General features: G+C 38.1%; 1 non-coding gene across 1 annotated transcript; it reads left to right on the top strand.

The window, feature by feature from the left end:
- The first annotated feature begins 298 nt into the window (after window positions 1–298).
- Window positions 299–404, top strand: LOC114222425 (U6 spliceosomal RNA). Its single transcript, XR_003611943.1, has one exon. It is a non-coding gene; the product is annotated as a U6 spliceosomal RNA (small nuclear RNA).
- The last annotated feature ends 19,522 nt before the right edge of the window (window positions 405–19,926 follow it).

Raw genomic sequence — 19,926 nt, 5'->3', positions numbered from 1 at the left:
CCCAGACTGCCTTATCAATCAGACCAAGCAAGTTACTCTCTCATTTCTGACCACTTCCACTGATTGCTTTTGGGCACCAGAGTGACTGCTTTTCTGTGTGTTGTACTATTAAGGAATTAATTTCCCACTGGCCTCTTGGAGCCAATACAGTTAATGCAGTAGAATTTTTTTTTTTTTTAAACAGGGAAGGGTAAAAAAAAAAAAATCTTTCTAATTCTAAAAAAAAGTAGAGGAAGGAAGATTAAAGGAAGAGGAAATCAATTGATAGCAGAAATTCAGCTGCTTTCCAAATATTTCTGTCTTCTCACTTTGGCAGCACATATGCTACAATTGGAACAATCCAGAGATGAGCATGGCCCCTGCGCAAGGATGACACACAAATCTGTGAAGCGTTCCAAATGTTTGTATCTCTTCTCTAGAGAGTATAGTGAAAGGCCATTTACTGTTACCTACCAAGGAGAATAGAAATAATTAAATGAATAACACTTTATTTAGTTTTCTAATTGATTTTTATTGACAGATAATTGTAAGACCTAATATATTGATTACAAGTATATGTTGGCTCTGGAAGTATTGACCATATCTGCATCAATACTATGAAGAAATAAAATAGAATCATAGGGACTAAAACATTTGCATGGAGACAATAGGGGCTCAAATTAGCAGTAGCACCTTAGTTAAAATAATTGGCAAGCCTCAATGATAGAAGGTTGACCTTAATTTATGAAGTTGCTATTTGGTTCCTTTTGTTGGGTCATGATTTTATATAAAAATGCAGACATAAAGATAGAGCAGTGTGGTCATATAGTATCACTTTCTCCAGAAGCTAGAGGCAATTTTAGGATAATAAAAACTTCATCCTCATCTTTGAGTGGGTTGGATGAGGATGGGTAGAATGACTTTTTTTTTCTTTTTCTAGAAATGAGTAAATTAAAATAGAAATACTCTGTGGGCTCCCAAAGTCTGAATACCGCTGTAAGAAATTGCTCTTCTTTTAAAATATAATTCTCATCATGAAAAATTGCCATAATTTGAAAGCCAAAATGGGTAAAAAATACTATTTTTGGTCAGAGAAAATTTATTAAGGTATATATGATGGCAAATGCATAGGAGATGAGTTTATAGGAACTGGGTGAATTGAAGGTAAGGTTGCTGAAGGATTCCCTACCTTTTTACACTTCAGCTCTGGGATTCGGTGAAACATAAAATAAGTCTTGAAAGTTGGCTCCCTTCCTGTACCCTGTTGACTTTCCAGAGACTTCTAAAGTGGTATTAAGCCCAAATCTACCTTCTCAGAGCAGCAGTCTTATCCAGAATATGACTCTCTCCCATTCTTTCTCTTAAGAGCAAATATCCTTATTTTAAGTGTAGCTGTTAAGAGCTACTGGTCCCATTGGAAATTTTCTGATACATTTATGTGGAGCCTATTTCATAGAGATCTATGTGGTCTTATAAGGAACAGATTGTTAACACAAATGATTCACTGAATCTAACACTGAAATGTCAGACATCTGTAGCAGATTGACAAGGGGAAGACTTAGGGATATGAGAGCTTTGGGGTATTTTAAATCAAACAAACAACCTCATTGGACTTACTGTGCGTGCTTCCTAGACTGTGACCAGCTGAAACTGTATACTGGTTCTAGAAAGTGATACTGTGCTGAATCATATTCATAACTGTGGCAAATTAGTACGTTAATAATTCCTAGTGAATCTTGCCTCCTGTCATCCATGTCCCTGTATAGTCCTCTTCAGTCACTTTCGGCCCGATCATGTGACTTGATTTGGGCCAGTGGGTCACCACTTACTTAGTTACTTACTTACTGTTACTTCCTCAAGAAAAAGGACTTTTTCTTGAGGAAGTAACAGCAAATGTGGGTTCGCTTATATCAGCAGATATAAACACAGGTAGGAGCTTGTGCTTGCGAGCTGCTTCAAGAGAGTTTTCTCTCTTGAAGCCCAGAATACCTAAGATAGCCTGCTTTATAAGCCAGGTAGAGGAAAACCAAGGCACTCTGATCAACAGCACTAGCCAGCTGCCAGCATGTGGCCCAATGGGGTCAACCAGCCTCCAGCTGACTTGCCAACTAATTGCGTCTGCATGAATGAGTCAAGTCAACATAGCATGAAGCCAAGACAACCTCCTCCAATTAGGTTTAGCCTAAATTGCCAGTCTGAACAATTGTAAACAGATAAATGGTTCTTGTTTTAATCCAGTAAGTTATGGAATGGTTCGTTTCTCAGCTCTCGATAACCAGTTAGTGTCCGCTAGAAAATGTATTTGTGATTTACCCCAGACTGGGTCACTTCTTCTCATTATACACAGAACCATGTTGGATAAATTACATTCTCTGAGAATCAGTTGGCTAAAAAAAATAGGAATAATGTTAGTATCCTTCTGTTTATACACTTTTTTTTAATTTATAGAGGTCATTTAGTTCATTCCTTTTCCAGCTACAGAGACATATTTGTGGGATCAAATGACTTACTCAAAGTCACAAAAGTTACTAGGAGGCAGAAGTTGAATTCGCTTTCTTTTATATAAGGAAATAAAGATTTTAATCTTAAATGATATGGGATAAAAGGAGGGTAATTTGCATTAAAGAAAGCAAAAACATAAAATACCCAAGACTAAACTTGACAATAAAGGAACAACACTAATAACAGGCTTTATTAGAGGGTGTAAAAGAAGACTGGAAAAAGACAGGCCTTCCAGTTTTCTGGAAAGACATGATATTGTTCAAATGCCAATGATATCCAGACCCATACATTGAATTTCAACCAGCACTCTGCATTCTTTTTGTTGTTGCTGGAATCTGAAAACCTGATAGTGCAGCTCATCTGAAAGAAAAATGAATGAAAATGGTCAAGAACTGTGCTTAGAAAATAGAACGAGAAATTTAAGAGAAAGATAAAAACATTGAAAAAATAAACTGTGAAGCTATTGTAATTGAAATAGTTTAATCCTGGCATCTTCACTCTTAGATAGCATTGTTGCCTTCTATTCCATTGAGGAGAAATAGAAGCAATTAGAAAAGAATTTCCATATGTTCTTTCTACTACATTTGTCAGCCTATCTACATCTGGATCTAGATGCTTCGTCTCTTCTCCTGTCACCATGGATAAACAGTTCATGTTTGTATCCGATACCAACCTCTTTATTTTATAGTGCATCCTATCTCCTTTTTCCTGTTATACTTTGCTTGAACAATGATCTCTTCTCTTGCAGCATCCATTTTTTTCCCGCTCCACTGGGTTATCTAACAGTGTACAATAGCACTGTTGCTTTTCTTGGTTAAAAAAGGGGGAGGGGAGGTCTCCCTTGACCCTTACTGTCCTCCAGTTTCTACTCTATTTTTCTTTCAGCAAAACACCTCTTAAAGAAATGTCTGTAGTCACTCATTTCACTTTTCTCCTCTTTCTCTCCAGAAATCATTACAGTCTCTGGTACATATCACTTTATTAAAATAGCTCTTATCAAACACATGTAGGACTTCTGTGTTGGAAAAGACTATGTTCACTTCTAGGGCTTCAGTTTACTCAGTGTATCAGCAATCTTTAACACAGATGATCATTCCTACCTTGTTGAGACACTTCATCTGGATTTTAGGAAGCCGTGTTATCTTTATAACCTGCATCCAGCCAGTCTCATAGCTTTAAATAACATCTATGCATTTGTGAATTTCAGAGCCTATTTCCAGCTGGATACCTCATTCACACTTGAAGCTCACCCATCCATCCATCTGCTCATTGGATGAGCTACTTCATTGGATGTCTAATAGACATCTAAACTTAATAGCTCAAACCTAGGCTCTTGAATCTTGACACCCAAAACCTACTCCTCCATATGAACAAATGGCAACTGCATTCTTCCAGTTGCTTAGACCCAACATTATGATGACAATCCTTCATTGCCTTCATTCCTCATAGCAGCAAATGCTATTAAGTCGAGTTGGCAAATACTTATAAAAACTCTTCCAGCACTATTACCCTCATTCAGATCATCATTGTTTCTCTCCTGGATTATTGCAGTAACCTCTTACTAGTCTTTCTTCTTAAGCCTTTTCACTCAGGCAAACTATACCCCAACTAAATTAAAATATCCACACTAAAGGGGTCATCCTATAATCAGTATGGCTTAAGTCCTTTTTCTTGAGGAAGTAACAGCAAATGTGGGTTCAGATTCACATTCCACTATCTACAGTATGACTGTGGGTACATCATGGACATTTGTAGCCATTGCGCTCTCTCTTTTTTTTTTTTTATGAAATATGTGTGTCATTTGCTCTCTCTACCCCATGAGATTTTGAGGGGATTCAGCAAATACAAGCACACATCTGTGTATATGAAATTTATAAAGTGCTGCCCAAATAGACATGATAATAATTAGTATAATTATTGTGACAACTGGATACACAAGTGTACAGTGTATATTTACTCAAGTATCAAAATACTAATTTCTGATTAGTAGAAACCATTACATAATAATGACTTCATAGAATCTACTGCACAAAATGAATGGTGGAGGGGAGAAAAGTATAGCCTAGCCACTGGAGATGGACTTGTTATTGAGCCCAGGGACCAATCTGCAGTCTAGTAAATTGGCATTTGAGGGGTGTCACAAATAACAATGTGCTACACTTATAATGCACAGGTGTCCAAAGGCTCTTATAATCTAAGCATTGCTCTAAAATTGTATGAAAGTAATAGCATGGCTGCTATGAGAAGGGTACTCAGAAAAGAGCTTTTTAAAAAACCTATTTAGTACAATCAGCTGCCTTTCATCCAATAAAAACCACAGCTCAAGAAAAAAAAACTTGAGAAATTAAATTCTTTGCTCCCAGTTCAGCCGCTACTTCTTTAAGGAAAAACTGCAGGATAAAATAATTGTATATCAGAAAGGTGTCTGAAACTTTTGGCTTGTTAGATTCAACCCACGTAATGGATTGTTGAAACCTGACAGAGGATCTGGAAGATACGTGCGGTGCCTCGCCTATGTCAGGCTACTTTTCGAATGAATTAAATGAGTGCTTTCCAGGAAGAATGTTGGTATGGGATATTTTTTAGAATATTTGGTTTGGAATATTCTTTAGGTCTACAGCAAAGGTGTGGGACATTTGATGCTTCCCTTCTGTCGACTGCGTCCTCGTGTCAGTTCTAGAGTGAAATTTCCATTATGTTCAACTGATTAATTATTTACTTGAGACTTCCCACAAACAAGGGTTCGGTTCTATATACAAAGGAAATAGGAAAGCTGCTTTTTCTTTGCTACACTCTTAAATCCAGCATCGTACTTTCTATCTTATGAAAAAGATATTTTATGAGTTTAAAAATGTTACTCAGATACTGGGCTAAATCATTTCCTTTCGGGGCAGAAGTTAAGGGAGCCCACATACATTAAAGAGTATAAAAGGGCATCATAATCATAATTGTCATTCTTATAAACCATTTGAGTCTTTTTGTCTCCCACTTTCCCTATCTGCTAGGAATTATGCTAGGTATTGGAGCCACAGGGATGAGCAGGAAAGATAAGGCCCTTGCTCTGTTAGTTTTGTATAACGTTCAAATATCCGGCCTCTTAGTTTCTGACATCTGTAGACTCTATTTCCCTCTACTACTTCTTTTGGATTCTCTCCTTTCCTTACACGTACTTTTGAGGTCATGCTCCATTTGGATTCTATTTCGGGCTCACTCTCTTTAATATGGGGATTTAGTCTAGAGGGGATTTTCAGGCTGTCAGTTTTGAAAGCTCACAGCATCCCGATGGCTTCAACCCCTTTAGACATTTCACTGGACCCCCTGCAGTTACTCCTGAACAAGAGTTTGGTCCTCACACCAACCCGTCCTTTCCTTGGAGTATCTGTTGGCTGTTTGAGGTCCTCTTGCTCTCACCTCACTTCCCTTTGCTTCCTCCTGCATCGTTGCCCATACCACACAAGTCTTTTAGGTGTCCTTGGTTCGTCCATAGCTGCTCATATTTGGGGCTAGGGGTTTACAGATGTATTTTCACCTCTTTTTCTTGTTGATGTTATCTGTGGGTTTGGTTTTCTATTCTAGTTGCTTTTCCTCTAATTTATGGGGGATGCAGGGAGATCAAAATCTCTGCCACCACTGCCATCTTCCCAGAATTCAAAACATGTATTTTTGAACTTGTCTGGACAAGTAGAGACTCTCTGGGGATGGAATAAAGCTAAGATTTATAGACATGCCAGCAGTTATAACAGCACAGCTGGTCTGCACACAGGACTGGAAACTGTGAATCAGGCAGTTGTTTATCAATATCAGAATGTTTTTATTCTTGGAAAGCTTTCTCTCAGGCTGTTAAATCTATACTCACTAGCATTCTATGAATATGTATATATACATATAGACTGCAGACAAAAAAACATGCACACATAATATTTTGAGACTGGGAACCAGAAAGGGTTGCTACATTACCACCTGTGTCTAATTAAATATTTGTGGTAATTTAATGTAATTAAAAATTAAATAACCATTTGGTACAGAGTAAAATATCATATTTCCTACATCAGTTGTGTGCTTCAGTACGCTCTGTGGTTGATTGTTTTAACTTGGACTTGGTGTTAATAGCTTCTACTGTTGTTTGTTCTAGTTTGTTGAATTTTACATTTAATATGCCCCCTGCTTGCATCTCTTTCCTCCGCCCTTCATCCAGTTAATTCTTCCTTATTGTGAGATCTTCACTTGAAGGTCCTTTCTTCAAAAAGCCTTTCCTGACCACGCCACACCCCAACCCCAGTTAAAATCTGTCTCTCCTTTTATTCTTTGTGAGGATAATGAGTTCTTCTGCGGCACCTAGCAAGTATGGATGCTTGAATAAACAGCAAAGTGGTCTCCTTATGACTTGTATGCTCTTTCTTCAACTGTGTGATTCTGAAGAATAAGGTCAAGTCAGAACCTTTTCTAAAGAAGGTTTTAAGAGTCATGCAACATAGAGCGTCCATCCGCCCCTTCTTTGACGTCTGATGCTCTGTGCTACCTGACTTCATTGATGAGTTTGTTGTTGGAGTAGGAATCATGGCCCCTAGCTTTTCTTGTGAAGGCCCAGCCAGAACAATGTCCTGGAACTTGTGTTGTTGTTGTTTTATCATAATTTTGTCTGCACAGCTGCTGTCCTACCATACTAGGAACCACTCCTTCCAAATAGTTATACACTCTAGGCTTACGGTTGGACAACTAAACCAAGTTGGCCCATTCAGGATTTCCTTGCAGGGATATAGAACCAGGATTAAGGATAGCTGCTCTTTTCAGCAGAGGATCTATAAACCCTAGAGATATGGTCAGTCATGTCCTACCATGGGGACTTGTCATAAGGAAAAGTAGCATTCTATGAGCTAGAATGATGATGCAGTCTGGCAGAGATGAGAGATGGGGAGTGTTGTGTTAGCATTTGTGGCCCTGGCTAGAGTTTATTCCTGAGGCATCACTGAATCTACATTTTTGGGTTCTATGGGAAAGTTTTGTGGGTTTTGTTTTTTCTTTTTTTTTTTTAGAAATGTTTGTGTTCTAAAATCACTTTTTCTGTTAGTGCAATCTCATTTAGTGGATCTTTGCTAGTTGTCATCTGCAGAGACCTAATAAAAATACTAATTCTTAGCCATTGAATGAGCACATGACACAACATGTAAGAGTTAAACATACAGAGAGCTTTCAGCTGAGGAAACCAGCAGGGGCTGAGACAAGAGAAGAAGATTCATTTTCCATACAGCACTTGATTATGTTAAATAGGGCACGTGTAACTATGCAGAATTTGTTGTTCACTTGGCCATGAGTGTTGGAAGTGGACTTGAGATTCATCTCAGCCATTTAACCATGGCTTTAGCATCTTCCAGAAGTGTCATCCTTCTTAAACAGAGCTCAGCCAACTTCCTCAGTAACAGCTACAGAGCTCATGTGAAGTGATGGCATATTCATATAACCTCGGCTGTCTGTGGCCCATCTTTCAATAATTAATGTTGCTGTTTAACTTCCTCCTGGCCCATCATGGCACCACTAAGGGACGGGGCTAGGAGGAAAACACTGGATCTAAATATCAAACCGTTATCTCTGCCTCTGGCGTAGAAACCATCTGGGGCAGGAGATAAACCTAACTGCCTGCGTCTTCAAGGAGCTCTTTTGCTCTTGCTGTTATCACAGAAACTCCCTGTGGATGCTTTCTCAAGCCAAAGCCACTGATAGAATGTTTGAGCCTAGCTCTGTTAATGATTCTGTGATCCAGTACCTCAACAGGTGGATTTTCATACCCTATGCCGGAACCATGCTGAATCTGAGTCAAAGACAGGAAAATGTGTTAAATTATAGTTTATGGAACTAAGGAATAACTTCCTTTAATGGCCAGCTCTAGGTAGAATGAGAGTGAGAGAGAAACACAAAGCTCAGGGCCTTGGGAGGTAGTAGCTGCTTAGGTAAGTCAGCCAGACTGACAGTATGGTAATTGATGTTCCTCTCTGACTACCAAAAATATTGAGGGAGAGGTGCCAAATGAACCGGTATTTTTAACGCAACTTACATCTTTCTGCTGATCTGGAACAAATGTCTGCTTCCCAGGACTATCGACTACTTTTCATTTGAATTGTTTGATAATATAAGAGATACCTTCTTTTTGCCTGTTCATGCTATTATGTCATCAATAAAATAAAATAAGGGAATGAAATGAAAATAAGGAAAATACTTAGGCTTATAAGAGCATTGATAAATAATTACAGACAACTAATTAATACTTCAATAAGGAGCATGCCATAATAATCTGCATTGGAGCATTTGAAATAAGTTACTAGAGAATTTCAAATTAACCTTTCCAACAATTCCTGATATTTCATGTATTTGTATGTTTGTATGTATGAGCAGTCAAATGTCTTTATACTATTATGTTACTGTTTCTATTTTTCATATTTTATATTGTATGCCTTCCTTGTTATGTTTAGAGTCACTAAGCATGAAACCTACATGGTTAAAACTGGAATTGCTATGAGTTTTCAAGTGTTGTCCCTAACTGCTATTACCATGGCTAATGACACTGTAGAAATGACAATGATCATACAAAAAAGAGCAAATTGGATATTTTAAACAGAATAGTGCACTAACAAGCCTCATGTGGAAAGCCTGTATTTAAGAAATATCCTATTTTCTTGCCATGAGATTTCCCTTCCTCTCCCTTCCCTTGTTTTTGACTCTCCATACTCGCTCAGCGCTTCTGTATTACGGCATTCAGATTGTTGGAGCATAGGGAAACTTTGTCATAATGAAATGTCATTTCTTCCTAAAAGTCTTACACATTTAAATCTGTGGAAGTAATAAAGCTGATATCATCAAAATATCTCCAACTCTTTAAAATTAAATGTTTTTATTGATTTCTGCAAATCTATGCCAAAGTCAGCATTTTATCATAATTTCTTATGGATTTTTTTCTATCCATGGAAATCTATTAACTCCAAGTCTGAGCTTTAGCTTTTTTTTTTTTACTTTGCTGAAATTTGTATTATAACATTAGGTCTCTTACCAGGCACTAATCTTAAACCCTTTTAAATACTTTGTTACTCTTTTTAACTTAGGTGCCAGTTGTTAGGGCCAGATGAGAATTACTGTGGCATGTGCAGAATTAGAAAATATTTTTTGGGGTCCCTGTTCAGTGCAGGAGGCAGAGGTCAGTTGGTAACTGTGCTGTATCAGATGCAGTAGGCAGGTAACTGTGCTGTATCAGATGCAGTAGGCAGCTGCATATCAAATCTGTTTGACCAGTTCCAGCAGCTATGAACCACAGGACTATGAGAGAGTAACTCTCCCGAGCTTCTGTTTGTCCACATAGAAAACGTGGACAATAAGGAGCCCCGGGAAACCCATCACTCAAAGAATGTAAGGGGAAAATAGAATAATTTATAGAAAGGAGCTTTATAAACTGTTTAAAACTAAACAAAAGTCAGAGGCTGTCAACGTTCCTGTGAATTTGGTCAATGTTTTCATTTCTTTGACATATTTGGGTAGAGCAGGGTCAGAATCATCCTGGGGTGTTCTCAAGGTCCACATGAGAAAATTGTCTCAGGTTTCCCAGGAAAGTAAGAGTGGTACACGTGGTTTGCTGAATGTCTTTTGGGCACCCAAGGAAAAAAATAGCTTATATGAGGGTGAGCCTTAGATACAACAAATCCTTTACATTACTTTTGTTTTTATAACTAATGAATTTTAGAGTTATTGAGGTTATATAGAGACAATTTTAATTTTTTGATTAAAGTTAAAAGAATATTTCTCATGGAAAAGGGGAAATAAGGAAAAGTCCTATATTTTCCCTTTTTATCATTCAAGTCTCTGAATTTCATATAGAAATTCTGGAAACAAACGTGTGAATACTACAGCACTTAAAGATATGCAAGTGGAATTGTCAAATTTAAGCGCAGCCACCCACACTGCCCATACATATGTGGGATTTCACTATTCATATTTATGCATTAAGTATTTTGATGAGACACTGCCAATCCTATGAACACTGCATATGAAATGTGGAAGAAAAGGAGAAAATCTGATATTATCCTAGAGATATGTTATTTGATCAACAAAAATATTGACATAAAATCACATGTTTTTTTGTTTATAATGGTAATTTCCCTCTACATTTCTAAATTATTTTGCTTGGTTGTTGTTGTTGTTGTTTTTTTTTTTTTTTCCTTTGAACCCAATTGCGTTTTGATGATCCTCAAGCCTTTGGGGCCATCATCAAATGAGAAGATTAATTTTTGAAGGTTAAGAGTGAAGATGGTCATGAAAATAGACTCTCTAATTATAAGGTTGAATATAGCAAAATCTTAAATAGAATTTATTAACTAATAATTCAGTTCTAAGTGCTGCCTTTAGCTCATTGCCTTTTTTAGGGCACTGCAGGAAGGGGCTGTGGCAGCGGCCATCAGTCACGTGCAGTTGCTTGTGGCCATTTCTGCTACACACTATATGATGCTCGTGTTCAAATCTGCACCCCTCTCTCAAGACTGGCATCTTTCTGTCTGACATCTTTAGGTCAGACCCACAGGGCACAGTTCAGGATAAGAAACAGCCCAGACTGGAATGCCTGGGTGGCTCAGTCGGTTAAGCAGTTGCCTTCAGCTCAGGTCATGATCCCAGGGTCCTAGGATGGAATCCCACATCAGGCTCCTTGCTCAGCAGGGAGCCTGCTTCTCCCTCTGCCTGCCGCTCCCCCCTGCTTGTTCCCTCTCTCTCTGACAAATAAATAAAGAAAATCTAAAAATAAATAAATAAAATAAAATAAAATAAAAATAAAAAAAGAAATAGCCCAGACCTACTCCAGAGAGCACCTTAGTCCACTTCTTTTGCCTGAAGAGTTTACTTCTAAGTCTTGCCAGATGATGCTATTCAAAGTACTAGCAGAGGATTCCCTATCAGAAATGTTTTCCTGGCCAGTCTGAGGTTGAATCAGACTTGGTATTTACTTGGAAACCTCCCTTGGTGCCCACAGCTTCTAATCTATTAAGAAAGGGACAGTGATAAACTCAGCCTCACGAACTCTGATATTTAAATTTAGTTCGATATAAACTCTGCAAGTGATTATTAGACATGTCTAAACTGCCCAATACAAAGCAGGACTTGCAGACAGTGCTGAAAAATAAAGAGCAGTTTCCCCACAGCACAGGACAACAAGGCAGCGGCTTCGGCTTTGTAAACACTACTAGAAAAGACAAGCCCGTTAAATCTCAGAATTCACAGATTTTTCTGAAGAGTATAGACTTCCTTCAGTAGAGGATATACTGACTATTAGAGGAAATGCACTGAGACACAGGAAGAGTTTAAAGTGGAAGATTGCATGAACGCTGTTGTGTTTGTGTGACATGACCATCTGGTAAAGGAAAAAAATAGAATAATACAGACTTGTATGTAAATTTGTTAGACTCTGAGTCAGCTTGCTATCCAAAAGTCCACTTCTCCTACTTCCATGTTAAGTGCAGGTAAGTACAGATAAAATCTTAAAGCGAGTTCTAAATGACCCATTCTTAAGCTCAACATTTGGAATATATTTTTGTGCACGGAACGTCTTGTATCTATGGAAATGGGGTTTTGTTATTTCTCATTCATCAGCGATCATGTTTCAGTCCTAGCCTGGTTTCTCCTGCATGTCTATGGCACATGTGGGTTACCGCTTTCTAGTTGTTAGTTTCCATTCTGAGCACGAGAGCACAATCCCATTAGTAAGCGTTGATGACATATCAACATTTCTACCTAGCTCCAAATGAGAGGGGTATCAGAGTCCATGGAGCTGTCAACATAAACCAGATTTTCTGTGTTTCTAAATCATCTTTGGTAGCACACCCAGGAGATCTTGCCTTAGAATTAGATATTGCTAGCTTCCTAGGTAGCATCTTTATCAATTAATTAATTTATTTTGACCTTCATTTTTGGGGACAGGAAAACGCCACCACCAACAAAACCAAAACCTGCTTTTGTCTTCCTCACTACTCAAGTAAATCACAAGAAAACCTAACCTAAGGCTGACATAAAAGTCGGTTTCTGAACTTAGCTCAAGAAAGAGTCTGTGTCTGTGACCCAAATCCAGCTGTGAATGAATCTACATTTGTGTGTGCTGCAGAACCAGGCAGAAGTAAGTCTTTCATTGCCAGTAGAGCGGAAGCAGTCACATCCTTGCAAGTACAAGAGAGAAACTCTCTTCCTTCATTCTCCTGCTGCCCCACCCCATTTGAAAGAATTAATTACCTGACTGCCCAGATTATATGGGACTACCTACACATTATATATACTTTTGTAAGAAAAATAACTGTACAAAATATTCAAGAAAATCTGGTGCATGGTTTACATTCTGTATGCCTAATGCCAGCAGAAGTTTTCCTTTCCAAAAAAAAAAGAAGTTTTCCTTTCCAGGACTGTCTACAAGCATACATAAATTTTAAGGAACACATACTTGCTTTTACACAGTTTGATGTTTTGCTTTTTAGTCTCAGCTTCACCTTACATCATACACATTTTCTTGATTGCTATCCGCATTTGATATTATTTTTATGGAAGCATATTGACCATTTTATTCATATGTACATAAATCCTTGCTGGCTGATAGGACCTTCAGACTGAATCTAGTTTCCTATTACAGGTGGTGCCACAATGAAGATAGATGCCGACATAGGATACTTGCAGTGTCTTAGTTTTTATACAGTAACAGGATCACATCCTGTTACTCTGCATTGTTGTTTGGGCTTCTCTGGGGTTCTGGCCATCTATTCCTGTGTTATAAACCACTCCCCACTTAGGGACTTAAGGCCACAACAGTTTTGTTATACATATGGAATTGGCGGTCAGAGATTTGGACAGGACACTCTGGAGATAGAATGATGTTTAGGGCCTCTGCTGGGAAGACTGACACGGCGGAGTGGGGGGCGGGTAACTTGAATGACTGGAGGCTGGAATCATCTGAGGTTTTTTTACTGTCATATCTGTCTGCTGGCCTGGGATGACTCAAAGGCTGGGCTCCTCTAGGAACCCAGCCTGGGTTCGGAAAGAGAGCATCCTGCAAGGCGGCAACTGGCACAGTGTTCCAAGTATGCATGCAGACCAAGATGATGCATGGGAACTCAATCATGGGGGCTTCGTCGGGGACAGGCTTCTTCGGACCTAATGGTACAAGTCACGGAGTTGCTTCAATTCCATTCTCCTGGCTACGAGTGAGTCAGTAGAGCCAGCTGAGATTCAAGGACATTAGACTCCCTCTCTTAAGATTTTTTTTTTTTTAATTCATTTGACACAGAGAAAGAGGAATCACAAGTAGTCAGAGTGGCAGGCAGAGGGGAGAGGGAGAAGCAGGCTCCCCGCGGGGCAAGGAGCCTGATGCAGGACTCGATCCCAGGACCCTGGGATCATGACCTGAGCCGAAGGCAGACGCTTAACAACTGAGCCACCCAGGCACCCCTAGACTCCCTCTCTTAATGGGGGACTGGGAAGTTCCCATTACAGACGAACAAATGGGATAGAAGATATTTTTGCAGCCGTCTGGGCCATGCATGAGTTGCGACAGTATTATTTCTGGGGGGACAAGATTTTAGGTGTGTATATTGTGTGGTTGAACTGTGGAACTGAAGCTTCATTTGGGTCAGAGGGTTTCTACAAACCACTCTCCCAACCCAGAGAGAGACATGGCTTTCATTCTGCTCAGTAAACCACTAACAGTACGCAGATTCCTTCAGCCTTCACCATTCAAACCTCAGAAACAACTTTTCAGCGGGGCCATAGTGTTTCTGATTCACCTCCTTGTTTTGACTTGGAGCCAGATCTCTTCTCAATGTTCAATTCTTTTTTCCCAATTATAAAAGTAAACATGCCCTGAGACATATGCTTATCATCTCCTCTTTCAACCTGAAAGCTGACGGCTAGGATTATGCAAAGTACCCGATTTTGCTGATTAAGTAATCCATTTAGTTTTTCCTTCTTGCATGAATGCGCCGATACATACATGTATTCCTTTAACAAATGTTTATTGAGTAGTTTTTTGCTAAGTTAAGTACAATGTGAATAAAGGTATGGCCACCACTCCCACAGAGCTTAATGGATTTCAGGGCAGAGTAAGAAGACATACTAAAAATGAGTATCAGAGTACACATACAGTAGCATGTTGTGGTAAGTGCAGTGAAAGATAAGTGATGAGAGTGGTGTGTGAAGAATGAGGGTGTGAACTGGTAAAGAGGTAGAAGTAAAGCATTTGACACAGGAGACAGCATCTGGAAAGGAAAGTTCTCATAGAAGAATGGAAGGCAGGGCAGTGTATCTACTAAAGACGAAAACAATGCAAAAGCTTAGTGAGGTGGGCGATGGTCTGGTCCTACAGGTCACTTGAACAGTCTGAATTCTGTTCTCAGCATAAAGTAAAATCATTAAATGGTCTGAAGGGAGAGGGGACATAATTTTTAAAAATTTTTTTATTGAAGTATAAGTTCTATTGAAGTGAAGGCATGCAGTGTTACATTAGTTTCAGGTATACAGCCTAGTGATTGGACAACTCTGTTGTGCTTTGCTTACCACATAAATAGCTGTCATCTGAGAGGCGACACAATTTGACTTATTCTTTAAAAATTATTTGGGTAGAGAATAGTGTGAAGAAGGTCGGAAGGATTCCAGAGAGATTGGTAAGGCTGACCAGCTCAACAATTCAGTTGTGAGGTAATCCTGGTTGGTTAGAGGAGGTAGAGAGAATTAGAAAGCTTTCAGGTATATCTTGATGTTTAAGGATATTGGTGATAAGTGAGTTGGAGGGGATACAGGTAAGTTGCTCACTGTGGCTCCTTGGGTGTGGCTGTCTCTCCTTAACGACAGGCAAAGCCATAGAATAATTACTCACGCTCTCCTCCACACCAGTCAAATGGCAGGTGGTGGGTAGTGACTTGAGGAGGCAGCTCTGTGGTATGGAAAGGAAGATGCCCTGTGGGTTGAAGTTAAAAAATACTGCCGGATTCTTACATGCTCCCCAAAGCCCTAAGGCTATTATGGCTGGAGGAAATGAAGAATAGGTGAGCAGTAGAAGATGAGGTCAGAGAGATAACAGGGAGGTACAATGTGTCAGACTTTATAAGTCAAAATAAAGACCTAGAATTTCAGTAGGAGTAAGATAGAAAACCATGGAAAGTTTTCTTAGAGAAAATAGGTACGATCTCATAATGTTTTAATAGAATTAGTCTGTGTTGAAGTGAAATTGCAAAAGAGCAACATCAGATTGAGGGAGACAGATAAGGAGGAAAATGCGTAATTCATGGAAACAGATGATGGTAGCTTGTACCAAGATGTTTGTCCTGGAGGTGGAAAGCAGTGGTGAAATTCTAGAAAATCTTTGTAAGCCCTTTGCTTCAGAAGTAAATAGTTTGGTTATCATAATTCCTTGCCCTCTTCCAGAAAGCATAGGTTAAAAATGGCATTCTGCATTTTACTGAAACAGCATACATACCTAGCAGAAGAAGAGTTGTCATACTTTGTGTTAACATGTCAAAGGATGATGCTACCACATCCATTTTGAGTATGAAAGTTAATTTCTTCATGAAAGCACTGAAAACAAGAAGCTGTGAATATTTTCCACTTGTGCTTTTTTTCTTTTGCAATGCAAATTTCCTATATGTGTCTGTTTCAAAGTAGGATAAATGGATTATTGGAGATATGCCATGGTATGCACTGTCCTCCTTTAGGGGATAAGGTCTTTGTAGACCTTACAGTGTTCTCAGCTGAGATGCTCAGAAGTTCTACGTGCACTGTACATATCTTGTTGGATTCTGATTCAAACACATGAACTTAAAAAAAAAAATCTGATAGTGAAATATAAGCACCTAATGAATAGTTGATCATTTTAAGGAATTATGGTCATAATTTTAGGTATGATTAGTGATATCATAGTTGTGTTTTCAAAATGTCCTTATCTTTTAGAGGTGCATTCTGAAAAATTGACTAATGAAACTATAGAATGTCCAAGATTTGTCCGAAGACAAGCCTTTATGTGGATGTATGGATGTGTGTGCATATGTGTTGGGAGAGGAAATGGATGGGGATAAACAAAAAACAAGACTGGCCATGAGTTTCTAACTGGCAATACTGCAAACTGTAAGGCTTTATTACACTATTTGGTCTACTTTTGGTATTTTGCATATTAATACGTTTTTAAAATGAGCTGTTATATTCATAAAACAAGTGATGTGATAACGAAATTGTATGAGATTGGCTAGCTGCCCAGGAGCATCTTCTAGTTGATAATAATCAGAGATGATCAGCTCAGTCCAGGGTATGGCCCATAGGTTGAGAAATTCCATTTTCTAAGGCATCTAGAATTAGTGGAACATATGTGACTTATTCACATTAATCAAGTTCAGAGCATTAATTTAAAATTGAAGATACTTTTTTCTAGTGCTCAAAATTTTGGGGCCTTTTATATATACCCCCTGCACGTATCGGAATAGAAGGTTATAGGTGTGCAAGGAGCTAGAGGAAAAAGTGGTATACTATTTTGAAGGATATGTTATCCATGGTATGGTGAGGCCTGGTGAGCCCTCTCCGATCTTCAGTAAAGGACAACTCTCCAGGGATCAGAGGCCAGTATTGTGTCTCCAAATCACTTGGTCTGTGCTTGACATACATGCATTGTCAAATTCTGTGTTTTTCTATCCCATGCTTTCGGGCCCTTTTGATCATATTCAGTGGTAAAGTTAAGTGTTTTAGACAGATACTCTAATTTACTCACTGACTATGAGTCAGGAAGCACTCTAGCCATGTTTCCATGTCCATGGGTTTTTTCCATAGATCTCATTCATGAGTTGTTATTCCTAATATCATCCTGAGGTAGTTACCGTGACATTGGGTCATACTTAGCTGTTGTCACAGAGGATGGAGATCCGATGTATAGGTACCGTTTCATGTTTACAGATTTCATAGATGTGGATCTTTGAAAGACCATCTGTCTACCACACTAATCCTAGTCCACAGCCTTGCATCTGCATCTAAAATAACTACTCTTGAAGTAAGTATGCAGTTACTTATTGAATTTATAAAATCTCTGTATCTTTATGAAAAACATGCTTCCCAAAGGAAATAGTTGATACTGTTATGTTTGTAAATCTGGGTCTGTGGCTATAAACTTCAAGAATGTTAAGGTTATACTATTAACGGTTTTCAAGGATACACATGATTTACTATATACATTTTACTATAAAATTTACTATATATATAATTTTAGTGTATAATTAGAAGGAAATTTTATACCAACTCTATTTGATATAAAAGTGTTCTAGGTGGAGTCATAACTTTCATACTCATTTCCAGCTCCCCTTCCTAGTTCACTTTTATTATAAACTCAGTCTAAGACCAAGCATGTTACTGCCAGCAACCTCACAAAGAATAAAATACATATTTAAGAAATGGTAACAAGTCTACCTAGCATATGGTATGTGTGTATAATCATTATATATGAATTTTGGGGGGATGGCAAAAGTAATATAACCTCTTTATAAAATTACATAAATAATAATTTAGAAAGAAAAAAACTCAATTCCAATTGTGGATAAATTTTTCTCGTTTTCTCTTTCCTATGCATCTATTTACATAGACATTTACCTATAGTTACATATCTTTAAACAAGAGTGACATTTTTTATTTATTGAGGTGAAATTCATATATAAATTTAACCATTGAAGGTGAGCAATGTCAATGGCATTTAATACACTCAGAGTGTTGTACAAAATCCACTTCTATCTAGTTCCAAAACCCTGACATTTCGGACACTCCAAAATGAAACCCTGTATATATTAAGCACATTTCTCCGATTCCCTCTCCCTGGCCCCAACTCCTAGCTCTCAGTAATATGCATTCTATCTCTATGAGTTTGTGCATTGTAGACAATTCATATTGAAAGAATAACACAATATCTAACTTGTGTGTGTGTTTTCTTTCACTTAGCATAATGTTTTCAAAGATCCTCCACTATATAGCATGTATTGGTATTTCATTCTCTTTTTCAAGGCTGAATAATATTCTATTTCATGTATATACCACTGTTTGGTCATCCATTAGTTGATTGATGGATATTTTGTCTGTTGCTCCTTTTCTGGCTATTGTGAATAGTGCTATTATGAATATATGTACATACATGTCTTTGTTCAGCACCTGCTTTCATTTATTTTGGGCATCTAACTAGGAGTTAGATTTTTGGATCATATGGTGCTTCTTCGTTTAATTTTTTGATAAATAAAAGTGGCTTATTTCATGCATACACGTAGTTGTATAATATGCTTTATCAACTTAATAAATACTAAATGTCTTTTAATAACATTCTTTGCTTACTTTAAAATAAAAGTTCCTCAGTTTTGGCTACCAGTGCTATATAGTTTTATCATGATTATAGTAAGGGAAAATATTGTTCTTTTGTAAGCCTGTGTTTCAGAATATATCATATGGAATGTAATTGAAATCTGTTGTAGAAAAAATCTTTAGAACAAGCATTCAAAGAAATAGAACTGTCACCTATTTGTTTAGATAAAAGAACCATTGAATTCCATTTCATGAATTTTTCAATTTTCCTGTACTGAATTGAATGAATATCATGTTTTTTTTAATTTAATTTTATTATGTTAGTCACCATACATTACATCATTAGATTTGATGTACTGTTCCATGATTCACTGTTTATGTATGACACCCAGTGCTACATGCAATACATGCCCTCCGTAATATCCATCACTGGGCTTCCCTCTAAAACCCTCAGTTTGTTTCTCAGAGTCCATGGTCCCACGTGGTTCGTCTACCCCTCCGATTTCCCACCCTTCAATTTTCCCTTCATACCATCTTCTTCTTCTTCTTCTTCTTTTTTTTTTTTTAACATATAATGTATTATTTTTTCAGAGCTACAGGTCTGTGATTCATCATTTTTATACAGTTCACAGTGCTCACCGTAGCACATACCCTCCCGAATGTCCATTACCCAGCCACTCCATCCCTCCACCCCCCCACCACTCCAGCCACCCTTGGTTTGTTTCCTGAGATTAAGAGTCTCTTATGGTTTGTCTCCCTCTCTGGTTTCATCTTGTTTCATTTTTTTCTCCTTTCCCCTATGCTTCTCTGTCTTGATTCTCAAATTCCTCATATTAGTGAGATCATATGATACTTGTCTTTCTCTGACTGACTTATTTCGCTTAGCATAATACCCTCTATTTCCATCCACGTTGTTGCAAATGGCTAGATTTTGTTGTTTTGATGGCTGCATAATATTCCATTGTGTATATATACCACTTATTCTTTATCCATTCATCTGTCGATGGACATCTTGGCTCTTTCCACAGTTTGGCTATTGTGGACATTGCTGCTATAAATATTGGGGTGCACGTACCCCTTCGGATCCCTACATTTGTATCTTTGTGGTAAATACCCAGTAGTGCAATT

The sequence above is a fragment of the Eumetopias jubatus genome, unplaced genomic scaffold (genome assembly GCF_037043125.1).
Source record: "Eumetopias jubatus isolate StellerSeaLion01/CBP00866 unplaced genomic scaffold, mEumJub1_p1.0 scaffold_14, whole genome shotgun sequence".
Lineage (NCBI taxonomy): Eukaryota > Metazoa > Chordata > Mammalia > Carnivora > Otariidae > Eumetopias > Eumetopias jubatus.
Note: the sequence above shows the minus strand (reverse complement) of the source record. Positions and strands in the feature narration are given on the sequence as shown.